Raw genomic sequence first — 17,265 nt, forward strand, 5'->3', positions numbered from 1 at the left:
TTGATACTGCTGACCAAATTGTCAGAATATTGACATGTGAATATACGGTACTAGGTGAGGGGGGAAAAATTTGTTCCCAGCGCATAGGTTAGAGTCCTTCCCATAGCTCCAAATGATTTTATCATTGATCACGTTAATGCAATTGCTTTGTGCAAGTAATACATGATGTCGGTGGACCTACGACTTAATAATGGATCTTGCAATGTGATATCATGAATGATTAAGGCGAGGGAATTAGGTTCTTTAATTTTGAATGAAGTTATGCCGTTGTTTACTTCATTAGAGAGTAACATACCTGGATCATACCTGAAGTGGGTTTCTGGAGTTGTTCTACGCCCCAAGCCTGGTCTGAAGCCAGGCTTGAAGGCAGGCTTTGAGGGCCAGGCTTGGGGCCAGGCTTGAGAGGGCCAGGCTTGAGGGCCCCAGGCTTTGAGGGCCCCAGGCTTGAGGGCCCCAGGCTTGAGGGCCCCAGGACTTGAGGGCCCCAGGCTTTGAGGGGCCCAGGCTTTGAGGGGCCCAGGCTTTGAGGGGCCCAGGCTTTGAGGGCCCCAGGCTTTGAGGGCCCCAGGCTTTGAGGGCCCCAGGCTTTGAGGGCCCCAGGCTTTGAGGGCCCCAGGCTTTGAGGGCCCCAGGCTTTGAGGGCCCCAGGCTTGAGGGCCCCAGGCTTTGAGGGCCCCAGGCTTTGAGGGGCCCAGGCTTTGAGGGGCCCAGGCTTTGAGGGCCCTAGGTTTGAGGGCCCCAGGCTCGACTTGAGATAACTTTGGTCCATCCATATCCTAGGTGCGTCTGTATGTCCATTGCTTATATACGCAATATTTATTCTACAAAGACACTCTTGCTCATCACTCATCAGTGAGTGACTACACTCCTGCACTCAATCCTGAGTCACTGTCTTCACTGCTTCGTACGTAAGACTGAGTCACTAGTTTTCAACAGTGACTTTGTCACGATGAGAGAGCATTGTGGAGACTCTCTCTCAAGGAAAACTTGTCAACGGTGAGAATGAATTGTTAAAAAAAGGCTGATGGATAGGTCCGTGTGTGTTCTGAAGAGTAAATAAGATATGATAACGCTATATGATAACGATAATATGATAACGTTAGGTGATAACGCTATATGATAACGAATGTTATGTATACTCAGTAACGCTGTTTCTGTTATGTTAATTTAGCAACGAGTTATATTTCGTGTTCTGATGACCAACGAGGATTTCTGTGACGTCTAACCCTTATGTACAGTAACGCAGTACGTCTTTGTCGTGCGTCTGAAGACGACGTTACTAGATGTAATGATTTAACCTTCCCTCTTAATGCAACGTCGCATTTTGACGTATACTCTAATGTATACGTCAAAATGCAACGTTCTAAGGGCAAAATTCGTCGTACTAGAAAATGGATGCGGCTGGCGAAATTGACGTACTGCCCCGTTTTCTGTTTTAGGCCCTCTGGCAGGTTAGGATAAGCGCACTTTAGTACGTCAGATTCTTGACGTTGGGAACCTTAGAAGAGGCTGAAAAATCACACACGTTATGGAGATTGTATGTTAACAATAACCATTGTTAAAGATAGACTATCTGACTAAAGATAGTCAGAGAAGATAGACTAGTGCTGGATATCCACTATCCACAAAGGAGGAACTTCTTCAAGGACTTCAAGGACTTCTTCAAGGAGAACTTCTTCAATTTCCTCCGTGAAATCGCTACAGGTAAATCCTGTCCTACTCAACACGAGTGAAGAACGACAGTGACTTGCACTCAGCCAGGCGCCGCAGGAGAGTAAATTTCACCAGTGACTCTTTTTGTACACATTTAGCGAAGAAAGTCTTAATTCCATTAGACTTATGTACAAGTGCTTGCACTCTGAGAGCTGTCTGGTGTAGCCACTCTGAATCAACCACAGCAAATTATGCAATATATTGATGTTGACCAGACCACACACTAGAAGGTGAAGGGACGACGACGTTTCGGTCCGTCCTGGACCATTCTTAAGTCGACTTGAGAATGGTCCAGGACGGACCGAAACGTCATCGTCCCTTCATCTTCTAGTGTGTGGTCTGGTCAACATACTTCAGCCACGTTATTGTGACTCATCGCCTGCTTATGCAATATATATTAATTTAAGGCGTGTTTTGGCTATCAATTATTTCAGGACGAGATTATCTTGTTTATGCATGAGTGGTAATGTCGTGTTCTTAAAGTTTATGATTGTAACTGTGGCTATTCGTTATGTGGGAATTGAGCTTGGTCATGTGACCTTAGTGTAAAGTCGTTCTGGAGATGGCATGCGTGTGATTGGGTCAAGTATTGCGGTGTTAAGCATTTGTTTATGGTGCTAGTGGGTTTGACAAGGAATTGTATGTTCATCTTTTGATGGGGGGGGGGGTGCCTGCTGTGTCGAGGTGGGGGGCGGAACCCCCTCCCCACCCCCTCTTTTTTTATTTTTTCCTCTACTGGTTTTTATCTTCATTTCTCTTCTCTCAGTTTCCCTTCTTTCTCTCTTCAGCATTTTTTCTTACCTTTCCTCCAATATATTCTGTCTCTCTCTCGCTCTCTGTCTCTCTCGCTCTCTGTCTCTCTCGCTCTCTGTCTCTCTCGCGCTCTGTCTCTCTCGCGCTCTGTCTCTCTCGCGCTCTGTCTCTCTCGCTCTGTCTCTCTCGCTCTCTGCCTCTCTCGCTCTCTGTCTCTCTCGCTCTCTGTCTCTCTCGCGCTCTGTCTCTCTCGCGCTCTGTCTCTCTCGCGCTCTGTCTCTCTCGCGCTCTGTCTCTCTCGCGCTCTGTCTCTCTCGCGCTCTGTCTCTCTCGCGCTCTGTCTCTCTCGCGCTCTGTCTCTCTCGCGCTCTGTCTCTCTCGCGCTCTGTCTCTCTCGCGCTCTGTCTCTCTCGCGCTCTGTCTCTCTCGCGCTCTGTCTCTCTCGCGCTCTGTCTCTCTCGCGCTCTGTCTCTCTCGCGCTCTGTCTCTCTCGCGCTCTGTCTCTCTCGCGCTCTGTCTCTCTCGCGCTCTGTCTCTCTCGCGCTCTGTCTCTCTCGCTCTCTGTCTCTCTCGCTCTCTGTCTCTCTCGCTCTCTGTCTCTCTCGCTCTCTGTCTCTCTCGCTCTCTGTCTCTCTCGCTCTCTGTCTCTCTCGCTCTCTGTCTCTCTCGCTCTCTGTCTCTCTCGCTCTCTGTCTCTCTCGCTCTCTGTCTCTCTCGCTCTCTGTCTCTCTCGCTCTCTGTCTCTCTCGCTCTCTGTCTCTCTCGCTCTCTGTCTCTCTCGCTCTCTGTCTCTCTCGCTCTCTGTCTCTCTCGCTCTCTGTCTCTCTCGCTCTCTGTCTCTCTCGCTCTCTGTCTCTCTCGCTCTCTGTCTCTCTCGCTCTCTGTCTCTCTCGCTCTCTGTCTCTCTCGCTCTCTGTCTCTCTCGCTCTCTGTCTCTCTCGCTCTCTGTCTCTCTCGCTCTCTGTCTCTCTCGCTCTCTGTCTCTCTCGCTCTCTGTCTCTCTCGCTCTCTGTCTCTCTCGCTCTCTGTCTCTCTCGCTCTCTGTCTCTCTCGCTCTCTGTCTCTCTCGCTCTCTGTCTCTCTCGCTCTCTGTCTCTCTCGCTCTCTGTCTCTCTCGCTCTCTGTCTCTCTCGCTCTCTGTCTCTCTCGCTCTCTGTCTCTCTCGCTCTCTGTCTCTCTCGCTCTCTGTCTCTCTCGCTCTCTGTCTCTCTCGCTCTCTGTCTCTCTCGCTCTCTGTCTCTCTCGCTCTCTGTCTCTCTCGCTCTCTGTCTCTCTCGCTCTCTGTCTCTCTCGCTCTCTCGCTCTCTCTCTCTCTCGCTCTCTCTCTCTCTCGCTCTCTCTCTCTCTCGCTCTCTCTCTCTCTCGCTCTCTCTCTCTCTCGCTCTCTCTCTCTCTCGCTCTCTCTCTCTCTCGCTCTCTCTCTCTCTCGCTCTCTCTCTCTCTCGCTCTCTCTCTCTCTCTCTCTCTCTCTCTCTCTCTCTCTCTCTCTCTCGCTCTCTCTCTCTCTCGCTCTCTCTCTCTCTCGCTCTCTCTCTCTCTCGCTCTCTCTCTCTCTCGCTCTCTCTCTCTCGCTCTCTCTCGCGCTCTCGCTCTCATAAAATTAGTATATGGAAAACATCCCCGATTTTCTTTCATAGATCCTGAAAATCGAAGGGGGGTCGCTATAGTGGCAATATTTCTTAAAGTGTAACAATGGGGTCGACCCCAAATGGCCCATGACACTCTCATACCTCTCATAATTCATCTTGGATAGTTGAGTGAGACTAGCCCAAAGCATTTGTCCTCGAAATTGTGCCGACAGACATTCTTCATTAATATTAATTACCTGAGTGACTTTAATTTATGGTAATAACTGCATTTCATGTTAATTTAATTAACATTGAATTTTATTTAATTTAAATTTGGTTAATTTTGATCAAATAATTGGTCATTTATTAACCAAATTTAATTTAATATATGTCATTTATTAACCAAATAATTTTAATAATTTTGGTTAATTTAAACATTGAATGTGTTGTATCAATGGCCATTTTAGACCTGTTGTCTAATGTCAGTTTGTCATGTAATAGAGGGCGGGCACATGATGCTTGCCTCACACGACTTTGCAAGATGATTCATGTTGGGTATGGGATTGACATAGGCCAGTTGGAGTTGGTCCCAGTGTCACAAGAACTGTGGCATTAGGCCCGACTTTATGGGGCCATAAAAAAGTTTTGACCTCTAATTGACATTGAAACCGATATTTTAAGAAGTGTATCTTTAGCAAACCCTGAAATTTTTATTAAGTATGAGGTAAAATCAGGAGTTGTTTTCCATGGAGAATATTGCACAGGCAATATTGGAGGGAAATCATCATGAGAAAACGCTAAGCCATTACGACTAAATAGCACTGGGAAGGGGTCAGGATAAGGATTTGGGATGGGACGGGGGAAAGGAATGGTGCCCAACCACTTGTGGACGGTCGGGGGATTGAACGCCGACCTGCATGATGCGAAACTGTCGCTCTACTCTATAGCCCAAGTAACCTTCCAAACCTGTTCATGGGGTGAGGGAAGGGGGGGGGGGTCTGGCTGACTTCCCCCCCCCCTAGGTGATGGGGCTGGAACAGATAACTTAACAGATGTGATTTATTTATTGGTTCACCTGCACAAAGTACAGGTAATTATATTTAGATTAATGGTCTGGTTTAAATTTTATATGCTCGAATTTGTAATTATTCTGACTAACTTAATTTGAAGATTATAACTCATATGTTCAAATTTATGTATAATGTGAAAGCGTGTTCGTTATACAGGATGGGTTCTCTACCCAGCCCGTCCTCTTAAAAATAACGTCACTTTTCGCGCGTACGCGCTATGGCCAAAAGTGGACGTAATTTGAAATGAAATCGGCTCATCAGCTCACGAAAGTGACGTACTGTTCCGTTTTCTGAGTCATCCGGCCTACTCGGAAAGGTTAGGAGAGGAAACTTTCAATTAACGTTTTTCATAACGTCTTGAAACTTTGAGAATTTCCTGCCCCACCTAACCTGTCAGAGGACCCTTAACTTACTGTTGTTGAAAAAAAAAGGCCCAAATTTATTTTCATTTTCAAATTACGTCCATATTCGGCCATACGGCCAAAAGCGACGTTCTTTTTAATATGACAGGTTGCTCTATCTGCCTAGCTTGTCCATCATATTCAACCCATTCTCCTGTTTTGATAAAAGTTTTTAATTATGTACTATAATACAAAAATTGCCGGTCTAAGTAATTAGAACTTTGTACTAATCATTTCATAGTCGGAAAAAATGAAGCTTAAAAAAAAATTATATTCCTAAGGTAAGTATAGCACACTTATATACTATATAAGACCTGATATATCGTGTATTAAGCCTAAGAAGTTAAGTTTATCTTTCCAACACAAGTAGAAAGTAGTTTCCCAGATTTTCCAACTCAATAGTACCAATTTCTACTTTCTAATGTCGTATGTCGGTATATGTACTATAGTCTTCATCGTTACTACAATTACTACCAAAACAGGAGAATGGGCTGTTAGACACATTTCAATTTACCTGCTTCAACTTAATGTTTATAAATGTGATTCGGTGCATACTGAAAACCTACTGGGTAGTGCCCATTTTTAAAGGTTTATTAATAGGCTTCACATTGTGGGTATTACCAATTGGCATTTGAATGTTTTAACTTCTATGATTGCAGAGCCTTGACGTGATGGTTGAAGGCCAAACCGGCTCTGTTATGAGGACTGAGAGACCACATGGACCCCTGGGAGACTACTAATGCAGGTATGTGGAGTGTAGGACCAACATAGAGCATGGAAGACCACACTAATGCAAGTATGTAGGGTGTAGGACCAACATAGAGCATGGCAGACCACACTAATGCAAGTATGTAGGGTGTAGGAGCAACATAGACCATGGAAGACCACACTAATGCAAGTATGTAGGATGTAGGGCCAACATAGAGCATGGAAGACCACACTAATGCAAGTATGTAGGGTGTAGGACCAACATAGACCATGGAAGACCACACTAATGCAAGTATGTAGGATGTAGGGCCAACATAGAGCATGGAAGACCACACTAATGCAAGTATGTAGGGTGTAGGACCAACATAGACCATGGAAGACCACACTAATGCAGGTATGTAGGGTGTAGGAGCAACATGGATCCTGGAAGACTAACGTCTTAACGTCTTAGACATTCGTTACCATTATTCATTTTACTAAAGTTGTTCTGACCTTTAAAAGCTATCAAGAGGTTGGTTCCCTATTTTCCCTGGGCATGACAAGTTTATTTTCCAGCTTTCTCTGCTGACTAAGCTTTTTTTTTGAATTCATTAAAGCTTTTACAAAAATGAGCTGCATCATTGCAATTCTGCAAAAACAGGAGTGATAAACAGGAGTTGTTTTACGATACAAAAACAGTATATTTCAGCTACAGACGAGGAGTCACAATAACGTGGCTGAAGTATGTTGACCAGACCACACACTAGAAGGTGAAGGGACGACGACGTTTCGGTCCGTCCTGGACCATTCTCAAGTCGATTGTGTGTCACACAATTGTCGATTGTCAAGTCACAATCGACTTGAGAATGGTCCAGGACGGACCGAAACGTCGTCGTCCCTTCAACTTCTAGTGTGTGGTCTGGACAATAAGTATATTTCAGAGTCTTGCAATGGGTGCATTGCTTGAAGCATCAAGCAGGCGGCTTAAAATCATCGCTCGTGTTCACATATCATGCAGTTGACTCTAGAATTAGCCATTAATAATTTGACTTGGCATAAATGTACGGAGCTGAATTTACATCCAGAGCCGAGTCATGCGTAAAAGGAACTCTCTGAATTCTGGTCAAGCAGTCATTCGGTAATTGATATATCGCTCTGAATATCGGTTAAATGCTAACGAGATTGTTAACTGTAAAGTTTGTGGGTATGTTAAATACAGCACAAGACTAGGGGGGGGACAGGTGCTCATTAACTGTTGATAATGGATAAGAGTTCACCTAATTGGTGTTCAGCAGTTGAGCCGTTACTCATTAACTGCTTTTAGTGGATAACAGTTCATCTAACAGGTTACAGACAGAAATCACAATAGGGTGAAGTAAGGGCGAAGAGGTAGAACGGCCTTTTGACATAGCTCGAGTGCAGGGGGGAGTTGTGTAAAACCCTGGTTTGTGTCTCGGAGAGGCTGCAGGATCCAGTAAGTTTAGTAGAACTTCGGTTTCAATTCTTTTGAAACTGAAACTTTGAACTTTTGACCATGTCGTAGCTTAGTCGATAAAGGCAGCGTCTGGGATCATCTCGAACGTAGGTTCGAATCCTCATCATGGCCCTTGTGGATTTGTTCACCTAACAAGTGTTCAGCAGAGAACAAAAATATCACAAGAACAGTACACATTAATGTTCTTACACTTAATGCATTGCATTATCGACGTTCTCTTGATCTACCACTCCGTCAAAAATCCATCCTACTAACTTAACCAGGAACGAACGAAGCCAAGAAACTAACATACACGATTGAGTCCGATGCATAGAAAACGTAGATATTGAGCCGTTACTTTTGATAATAAGACGTACTTGAACCAACCAACTGGGATGGGAGCAGGTCGGCTGAGCGGGCAGCACGCTGGACTTGTGGTCCTGGGTTCGATCCCAGGCGCCGGCGAGAAACAATGGACAGAGTTTCTTTCACCCTATGCCCCTGTTACCTAGCAGTAAAATAGGTACCTGGGTGTTAGTCAGCTGTCACGGGCTGCTTCCTGGGGGTGGAGGCCTGGTCGAGGACCGGGCCACGGGGACCCTAAAGCCCCGAAATCATCTCAAGATAACCTCAAGATTGGATACCAACGCTTTACCTAATACTTGAAAGCACAGATTGAAAGCTTACTTCAACGTTTCTGGAGACAGAAATCGAGTGACGTTTACTCGGCCTGAATGAGCTGTGAGGGACACTTTCTCCACTAACTTTCTCTCAACATCTGTTCCTATACCAATGACCATTCCCATACTGGGTAAATCTATGCAGGAAAATATCATTTGTTGCAATTTTGTTGGTATATTGTCTATGTTGCATTTAGAATTGGATAATAACGTATAGCAGCACCCCCCCCTCCCCCCGCGGGTTGCCGAGTAACTGGCAACCGCTGGCATCCTGCCCCCGACCTGGGACAAACAACTGTCAACTATACGGTCCCCAAGAGGGCCATATTTTATCCACAAGGCGATAAGTACCCCCTACATAAACTTGAACATATAAACATATAATATTATAAATATACTGTATACATATTATATATACATATAATATTATAAATATATGCATATAATATTATAACACCACAAACCCAACATGGAGGTGTGTGGAGGCTGCTTTAAGCCACTTCGGAAGACTACTGTAGGCCTTGTATGTAACATGTGTAACATAAGATGTCACCTGAGGATTACCTGGAATCACAGGAGGAATCCTGTGATGTCACAGGAGGAATCCTGTGATGTCACAGGATTACCTACACAATATGCAAACCGGGAAGGTAACTACTGGATCTGTCAGAGACAGACAGATGTGGGAAAACATCACCAAACTAATGAATAACATTCCTGAAGTACACAGGCTACAATTCACACAAAAACTACCAGAAATATATGCAGAGTATATAAAGACAGCAACGAACTCTGAACACAACCCAGGGACTGAGAATTTAGAGAGTCAAAGTAGCAATGTAGAAGGACATAGTGTCGAGGTACACAAAAATGAAGGCAATATTGTAGAGCAAACTGGTGATATGAATAAGGAGAGAAAAAATGAGACGAATGAGAACACAAATAAGACGAAAGCAACAAGGAGAAAGATAAGGGCAATACCGAGAATGAATGCAGAAACGAGAAAGTTGAAACAAAAAACACAGAGGTAGCCAAGTCATGCACAGATACAAACAAGAATAATACAATCACAGATGAAAATATTTGCAGGTATTATGCAAAAGGACAGTGTAGATATGGGCCCAGAGGCACGGAATGCTCATTCATGCACCCACGGAAATGCCGAAACTGGTTAGGGAAAGGCAGATGTCGTTTTGATACAGAGTGTAGATATTTTCACCCTAAGTTATGCAAACTCTCAGTTAATGAGAGGAAATGCTACGATCTTCATAGCCCTGATTTCCACGTGAGAGGTACACAGCGCTATATAAGAGAGGAAGTCCAATATAATAGCCCTGATTTTTTTTTAGAGGCAGGCAGAAACAGAGGGAGAAACAGACAGGCAGAAACGTGGCAGGAGTACGGACGGAGAGGGGAAAATGCCCAAGACTGGACTACGGTTCGTCATCAAGCCCACACATACTACACCCCCCAACTACACAGAGACTACCACACTCCCCAGTATCACTTCCAAAACTGGACAAACCATTGCCACAACAACACACCCTGGGTCAGGGTAGAGAGGAGGGAGAACTACCAAAACCTTCCAGAAGTTACACACAATATGGACAATCATTCATATTTGCAAACATTCAAGGTTTAAAGCCAAAGTCAAGAAATAAAGTTAAGTTCATAAATGGCCTCCTATTAGAGTCAAACTCAATATTTGGGGTATTTTCGGAAACTCATACAAAAGATTACATGGATGGTGAAATCTGGATTCTAAATTATAATTTATATAGATGTGATAGAAAAACTAGGTCAAATGGAGGAGTAGGTCTGTATATTAAAGAAGACCTGGTATGCACAGAACTACTAAACTCAACTAATGAGGTGGTAGAGGTACTAGGAATTAAGGTAGAGAAACTAAACCTAATTATTATTCTAATATATAAACCGCCAGATACAGCGGTTGAGGAATTCACAGAGCAGATGCACAAAATAGAGAACATACTTGACAACCTAGCAAACCCAGCTCCAGATATTATCTTCCTTAGAGATTTCAATTTACCGAGTCTAAGATGGAGAATAGCAAACACAAATATCATAGCAGGGAATGACCCGGGAAATAATCAACCACAGGTCAGAGAACTTTTGAGATTCTGTGACAAATTCTCGCTCAATCAACAGATTACAGAAGCAACAAGGAACGAAAACACACTAGACTTGTTATTCACAAACAATGATGAACTAATCAGAGACATTACAATCTCAGATACTTCATACTCAGACCATAAGCTCATTGAAGTGCGAACTAGCATAAATAACGGTAGAAGGTCTAATTAAGAGACCCAACAAGCGAGAAGGAATATTCAATCAATTCAATTTCAACAATAAGAGGATCAACTGGGAAAAAATAAATGTAGACCTTGCAACTATTCAATGGGAGACGGTCTTAAGCGACAAAACTCCCACACAGGGAATAGCTCAACTGACAGCTGAAGCTTACAAGGTCTGCTTGAAGCACGTGCCTGTGAGGAGGGGCAGAAAGAGGACCACTCTAGAAAGAGAACGGAGACGACTGTACAGGAGAAGGAAAAAAATAACGGAAATGCTTCGGCAGACACAACTATCACAAGCAAGGAAAATAAGCCTAAGCAGGGAGATCGAAGAAATAGAACAAACGTTGAAGCGATCATATGAGTCTGAGGAAATGAAATTGGAACAGAAAGCTATACAAGAGATTAAGAAAAATCCGAAATATTTTTTCACATACGCAAAATCAAAAACCTCGACCAGTATTGGACCGTTAATTACAAATGAAGGTACGTACACAGAGGACAACAAAGAGATTAGTGAAATTCTAAGAAGCCAGTATGAGGCTATGTTTAGCACACCAATAAACAACATGAAAGTTGATGACCCAGACAGCTTCTTTATGAATGACATTCAAGCTGCAGATTAACGGATATTACCACAAACTCGGAAGACTTTGAAAGAGAAATTGACAATATGCCTATGCACTCAGCTCCTTGGCCTGACTCATGGAATTCAATATTCATAAAGAAATGTAAAGTACCAGTAGCGAGAGCACTCAGCTTAATATGGAGAAAGAGCCTGGATACAGGGGAGATACCAACAGCACTTAAATCTGCAGATATAGCTCCGTTGCACAAGGGGGGGGGGGGAGTAAAGCCTTGGCAAAAAATTATAGGCCAGTTGCACTAACATTACACATAATAAAAGTGTTTGAAAGAGTGATTAGGAATCAAAATTCTAGTTTTATGGAAAACAATGAGTTGCACAATCCAGGACAACATGGATTTAGAGCGGGAAGATCCTGTCTGTCACAGTTACTCAACCACTATGACAAAATCACAGAAGCTTTAGAAGAAAAGCAAAATGCAGATGTTGTATACACAGACATTGCAAAGGCGTTCGACAAATGTGACCATGGGGTGATAGCTCACAAAATGAGGTCAATGGGAATAACTGGAAAAGTAGGACGCTGGATACTCAATTTCCTGTCGAACAGAACACAAAGAGTAACAGTCAATCAAATAAAATCGAGTCGGAGCGCAGTTAAAAGCTCTGTACCTCAAGGTACAGTCCTTGCACCACTGCTGTTCCTTATTCTCATATCAGATATAGACAAAAATACACGTCACAGCTTCGTGTCATCCTTCGCAGATGACACAAAAATCAGCATGAAAATTACCTCTGCTGAAGACATTGAAAAATTACAAGCAGATGTCAATAGAGTCTTCAATTGGGCAGCAGAAAATAGCATGATGTTTAACAGTGATAAATTCCAGGTACTCAGGTACAGCAAAAATGAGGACCTTAAACATAATACAGGGTACAAAACACAATCGAATCTACCCATAGTAGGAAAACAGCATGTCAAGGATTTGGGAATAATGATGTCTGACGACCTAACGTTTAGGGAGCATAACCAAGCAAATATTGCGTCAGCCAGAAAAATGATAGGATGGATTACGAGAACTTTCAAATCCAGGGATCCTATCACAATGGCTGTACTCTTCAAGTCACTTGTGTTGTCCCGTCTTGAGTACTGCTCAGTACTCACTTCCCCCTTCAGAGCAGGAGAGATTGCTGAAATAGAGGGAATACAGAGAACATATACGGCACGCATTGATGAGATAAAGCACCTAAATTATTGGGATCGTCTCAAAGCTCTCCAAATGTACTCTCTAGAAAGGAGGCGAGAGAGAAATCAAATAATATGCACATGGAAAATACTGGAGGGACAGGTTCCCAAATCTACACAGTAAAATAACAACGTACTGGAGTGAACGATATGGAAGAAAATGCAGAATAGAACCAGTGAAGAGCAGAGGTGCCATAGGCACAATCAGAGAACACTGTATAAACATCAGAGGTCCGCGGGTGTTCAACGTCCTCCCAGCGACTATTAGAAATATTGCCGGAACAACCGTGGACATCTTCAAGAGAAAACTGAACTGTTTTCTAAGAGAAGTTCCGGATCAGCCGGGCTGTGGTGCGTATGTGGGCCTGCGGGCCGCTCCAAGCAACAGCCTGGTGGACCAAACTCTCACAAGTCAAGCCTGGCCTCGGGCCGGGCTTGGGGAGTAGAACTCCCAGAACCCCATCAAGCAGGTATCAAGCAGGGTATAGCAGCAGGTGCCCTGCCCCCCCCCCCCCTCGTGTATAACAGCAGGAGCCCCCCCCCTCCCCCCAGCGTATAGCATTCCATCCAGCGGTCGACCCCAAAGACGCATTCATCAATTTTAACATATGTTCATTCAAAACAGAACTTTTTCTCAAATATAAATTAATATTATATTAGCATACTGTACATATCTAGGCATAGATTAGGTTAGGTGTTTAGGTTCTGTTGGCGATTATTTGTATTTGTAGTGAGTGAAGCATTTACAGCGTTGTGGTTCGAACACCAAGTCGTCAGTGAAGCACTTGTTCCGGAAGTGTTCGAACGTCGTCAGTTGTGAGTCGTGTGTACTGTTTCTCATTCACTGACAGGGGGGGGGGGGATTTTGGCGGCAGTATTAACAAGTAATTGGTTAATGTTTATGAGGACAGACTGCAATAAAATTGATTAATGAGTCTTTGGAATCAGCGGAATCTTAAACGAGCAGAATTGATGAGTTGATGAGTTATATATAAAGGAACTTTCATTCATAAACGTGGAGTTTAATCCCTTGATTAACTAACATTTAACCCATCGTCAAAACATCTGCTAAATGCTTGTTAATATAACCACCGAACATCCACCCCCCCCCCCCACCCCCCCTATTATGAATAGAGACCACATGGCTTGCACCTGATTACGTTCGAATTCTGTTCTCGAACACTGCTGAGCTCACTGTTCGAATCCCACCTCCATTAATGTTTAACCCACATTCAGCAAATATAAAATAATTGCTAAGAGAACAGGGGCCAGATTCACGAAAGCACTTACGCAAGCACTTACGAACTTGTACATCTTTTCTCAATCTTTGGCGGCTTTGTTTACAATTATTAAACAGTTAATGAGCTCCGAAGCACCAGGAGGCTGTTTATAACAATAACAACAGTTGATTGGTAAGTTTTCATGCTTGTAAACTGTTTTATAAATGTAACCAAAGCCGTCAAAGATTGAGGAAAGATGTACACGTTCCTAAGTGCTTGCTTAAGTGCTTTCGTGAATCTGGCCCCAGACACCTGGACCAAACTAAATGCACAATTCCTGCATATAATATTAATTTAGATTCGAGAGAATCTAAAATTGAGATGAATTGTTGAAAATTTTGAAATTTTGACCATGATTTGAGGTATGAGGATGGGCTAATGGCTCCTGACACCCTCATTGAGGAAGGAATGAGTTTCAACTCATCAAAGTTTAATAATCTCGAAGTCTGAGGTGTTCATGATGAATATGTTAAATAGCATGGGCATTCCTGAAGATTCGTCTTGGGTATTTCTCTAGCATTCTTGAAGAGTTAGGCTGGATATTGTTGAATACTTAAATGTCTTGAGGTAGAAACAATGTAAACTATGCAGACGAGGAGTCACAATAACGTGGCTGAAATATGTTGACCAGACCACGCACTAGAAGTTGAAGGGACGACGACGTTTCGGTCCGTCCTGGACCATTCTCAAGTCGATTGAGAATGGTCCAGGACGGACCGAAACGTCGTCGTCCCTTCAACTTCTAGTGTGTGGTCTGGTTAATGTAAACTAATCTATTCCTTTGAGATGTATTTTATCGTCTCAATAAATGTACTTGAATGTCATCTAATTGAAGAGTGAACACATACATCTAACCATTGTGATAACGTACAAATTATTACTGGTAACGAGTCAGCCTCTGCCCGCCCTGTATGCTCTCACACGGAGCTATTACTCCTCCTTGTTAATGACCTGCTTCAATATTTTTAACTTATTTACGACATTCCGGCGCGCGCACTAACTCGCTATGAGCGGATTCGCTGCCCGCATTCCCCTGTTGATTTAAGATATCCCTTTCTGGCTGTTATTCATGTTATCCTGATATACCAAGAGGTATGTAGGGGAAATGTTGACCAAACCACACGCTAGAAAGTGTAGGAACGACGATGTTTCGGTCCGTCCTGGACCACAATCCACTTGAGAATGGTCCAGGACGGACTGAAACGTCGTCGTCCCTTCACTGTCTAGTGTGTGGTTTGGTCAATATGTTTCAGCCACGTTATTGTGACTCCTCGTCTGCATATGCAAGTAATGTTCTGTATATTTGCTGCTCTTGGTAAATCTCTTTACCCTACATATCGACGTCAAGTAATGTTAATCTTTAACATTATATAACATTATATATTATATTATTATATAATAATATAATATTAATATAATCTTTTCGAATAAAACAAGATTGAGGTAAACTCTATGGTATTAAATGATCTGTTTGGGACGAGTGTGGATTGAGTTTAATCCGGGAGGATTAAAGCCCCTTTTCCAGCTGTATGGGGCCTGACGGCTGAGTGGACAGTGGATTCGTAGTCCTAAGGTTCCGGGTTCGATTCCCGGTGGAGGCGGAAACAAATGGGCAGAGTTTCTTTCACCCTGATACCCCTGTTTACCTAGCAGTAAATAGGTACCTGGGAGTTAGACAGCTGTTACGGGGCTACTTCCTGGGGGTGTGTAACAAATAGGAGGCCTAGTCGAGGACCGGGCCGTGGGGACGCTAAGCCCCGAAATCATCTCAAGATAACCTCAAGAAGATAGGTGGTGGCTGGATACAAGCGAGGTAGGTAGCAATCAGGGCAAAGTACCAAGCCATTACGACTATATAGCACTGGGAAGGGGTCAGGATAAGGATTTGGGATGGGACGGGGGGAAAGGAATGGTTGCCCAACCACTTGTGGACGGTCGGGGATTGAACGCCGACCTGCATGAAGCGAGACCGTCACTCTACCGTCCACCCCAAGTGGTTGGGTTGGATACAAGCGAACAAACACAAGGAATAATTATAATAAAATGGTAGTGAAACTAATGATTCTAATAATTAACGACTCGTTAATTAGTTCCTTACACAACAAACTCGACCCATTCTCAGCGTTGCCATTCCACATCAATGTAAAATAAATGCCCCAAATTTCCAGCTGTCAGAAAAATCAAAAGGTCCCTCTTCCTGAGTGAAGAAGCTGAGAGAACACACAAATGTGACTCACTTTTCCATAGGCGCTTCCAGTCCCTCTATAGCTAATCGCCACTACCTCATTTACTATCCACTAATCACCACTACCTCACTATCCACTAATCCCTACCACCTCGCACACTATCCACTAATCCCTACTACCTCGCACACTATCCACTAATCCCCCGCTGCCTCTTGTGGTTACCTTGCGTTGATTCCGGGTGGTAAAGGTTCGTGCGGCCCGGTCTCTTACCAGGGCTCCTGGTTGATGGTACAAAATACTTTTCTGCAACTCCAAAATAAAAATCCCACACAAAAGTATTACAAAAATCCCACACAAAAGTATTACAAAAATCCCACACAAAAGTATTACAAAAATCCCACACAAAAGTATTACAAAAATCCCACAATAGGTACAAAGTTGGCTTCCCTGACCTGAGAGACGTGCCATGCAAAACAAAATGCAACACACACACACACACACACACACACACACACACACACACACACACACACACACACACACACACACACACACACACACACACACATGGGGGCCTCGTAGCCTGGTGGATAGCGCGCAGGACTCGTAATTCTGTGGCGCGGGTTCGATTCCCGCACGAGGCAGAAACAAATGGGCAAAGTTTCTTTCACCCTAAGTGCCCCTGTTACCTAGCAGTAAATAGGTACCTGGGAGTTAGTCAGCTGTCACGGGCTGCTTCCTGGGGGTGGAGGCCTGATCGAGGACCGGGCCGCGGGGACACTAAAAAGCCCCGAAATCATCTCAAGATAACTCAAGATAACTCTCTCTCTCTCTCTCACACACACACACACACACACACACACACACACACACACACACACACACACACACACACACACACACACATTGTATAATGTAAATAGGCCTGACAAAAGCAAAAGATGACTGAAGAATAGTACAAGGTGTTTTATTGATAATCTAGAAATAAATCCCAGTGTCCTATTTGCCTTATTTCGAATATTTATTCATTGATATTTTTTGGCTCTAAATTCTCACTAATCATAGGTCATAAATCGCTTTCGCAATCAGACTTCGCAATACCAAACTCCCATTCAGTTGATATCCTGTAATTCTATTATTACTTTACTTTAAAACATTGTATTCACCTAATTGTACTCGTCTAATTGTGCTTGCGAGGGTTGAGCTTTGGCTCTTTGGTCCCGCCTCTCAATTGTCAATCAACTGGTGTATAGATTCCTGAGCCTACTGGGCTCTATTATATCTACACTTGAAACTGTGTATG

The 17,265-nt window shown here is 43.6% G+C and overlaps 1 long non-coding RNA gene across 4 annotated transcripts in view; it reads left to right on the forward strand.

The window, feature by feature from the left end:
• The window catches only part of LOC138356539 (uncharacterized), a 297,073-nt gene that overhangs the window by 9,338 nt on the left and 270,470 nt on the right, over nt 1-17,265 (forward strand). For all 4 annotated transcript variants that reach the window (XR_011224517.1, XR_011224514.1, XR_011224516.1 and 1 more), the window contains exon 4: nt 6,165-6,250. This is a non-coding gene — a long non-coding RNA (uncharacterized lncRNA). The remainder of the gene's footprint in view (nt 1-6,164; nt 6,251-17,265) is intronic.

This window comes from Procambarus clarkii, chromosome 73, assembly GCF_040958095.1.
Source record: "Procambarus clarkii isolate CNS0578487 chromosome 73, FALCON_Pclarkii_2.0, whole genome shotgun sequence".
Taxonomy (NCBI): Eukaryota; Metazoa; Arthropoda; class Malacostraca; order Decapoda; family Cambaridae; genus Procambarus; species Procambarus clarkii.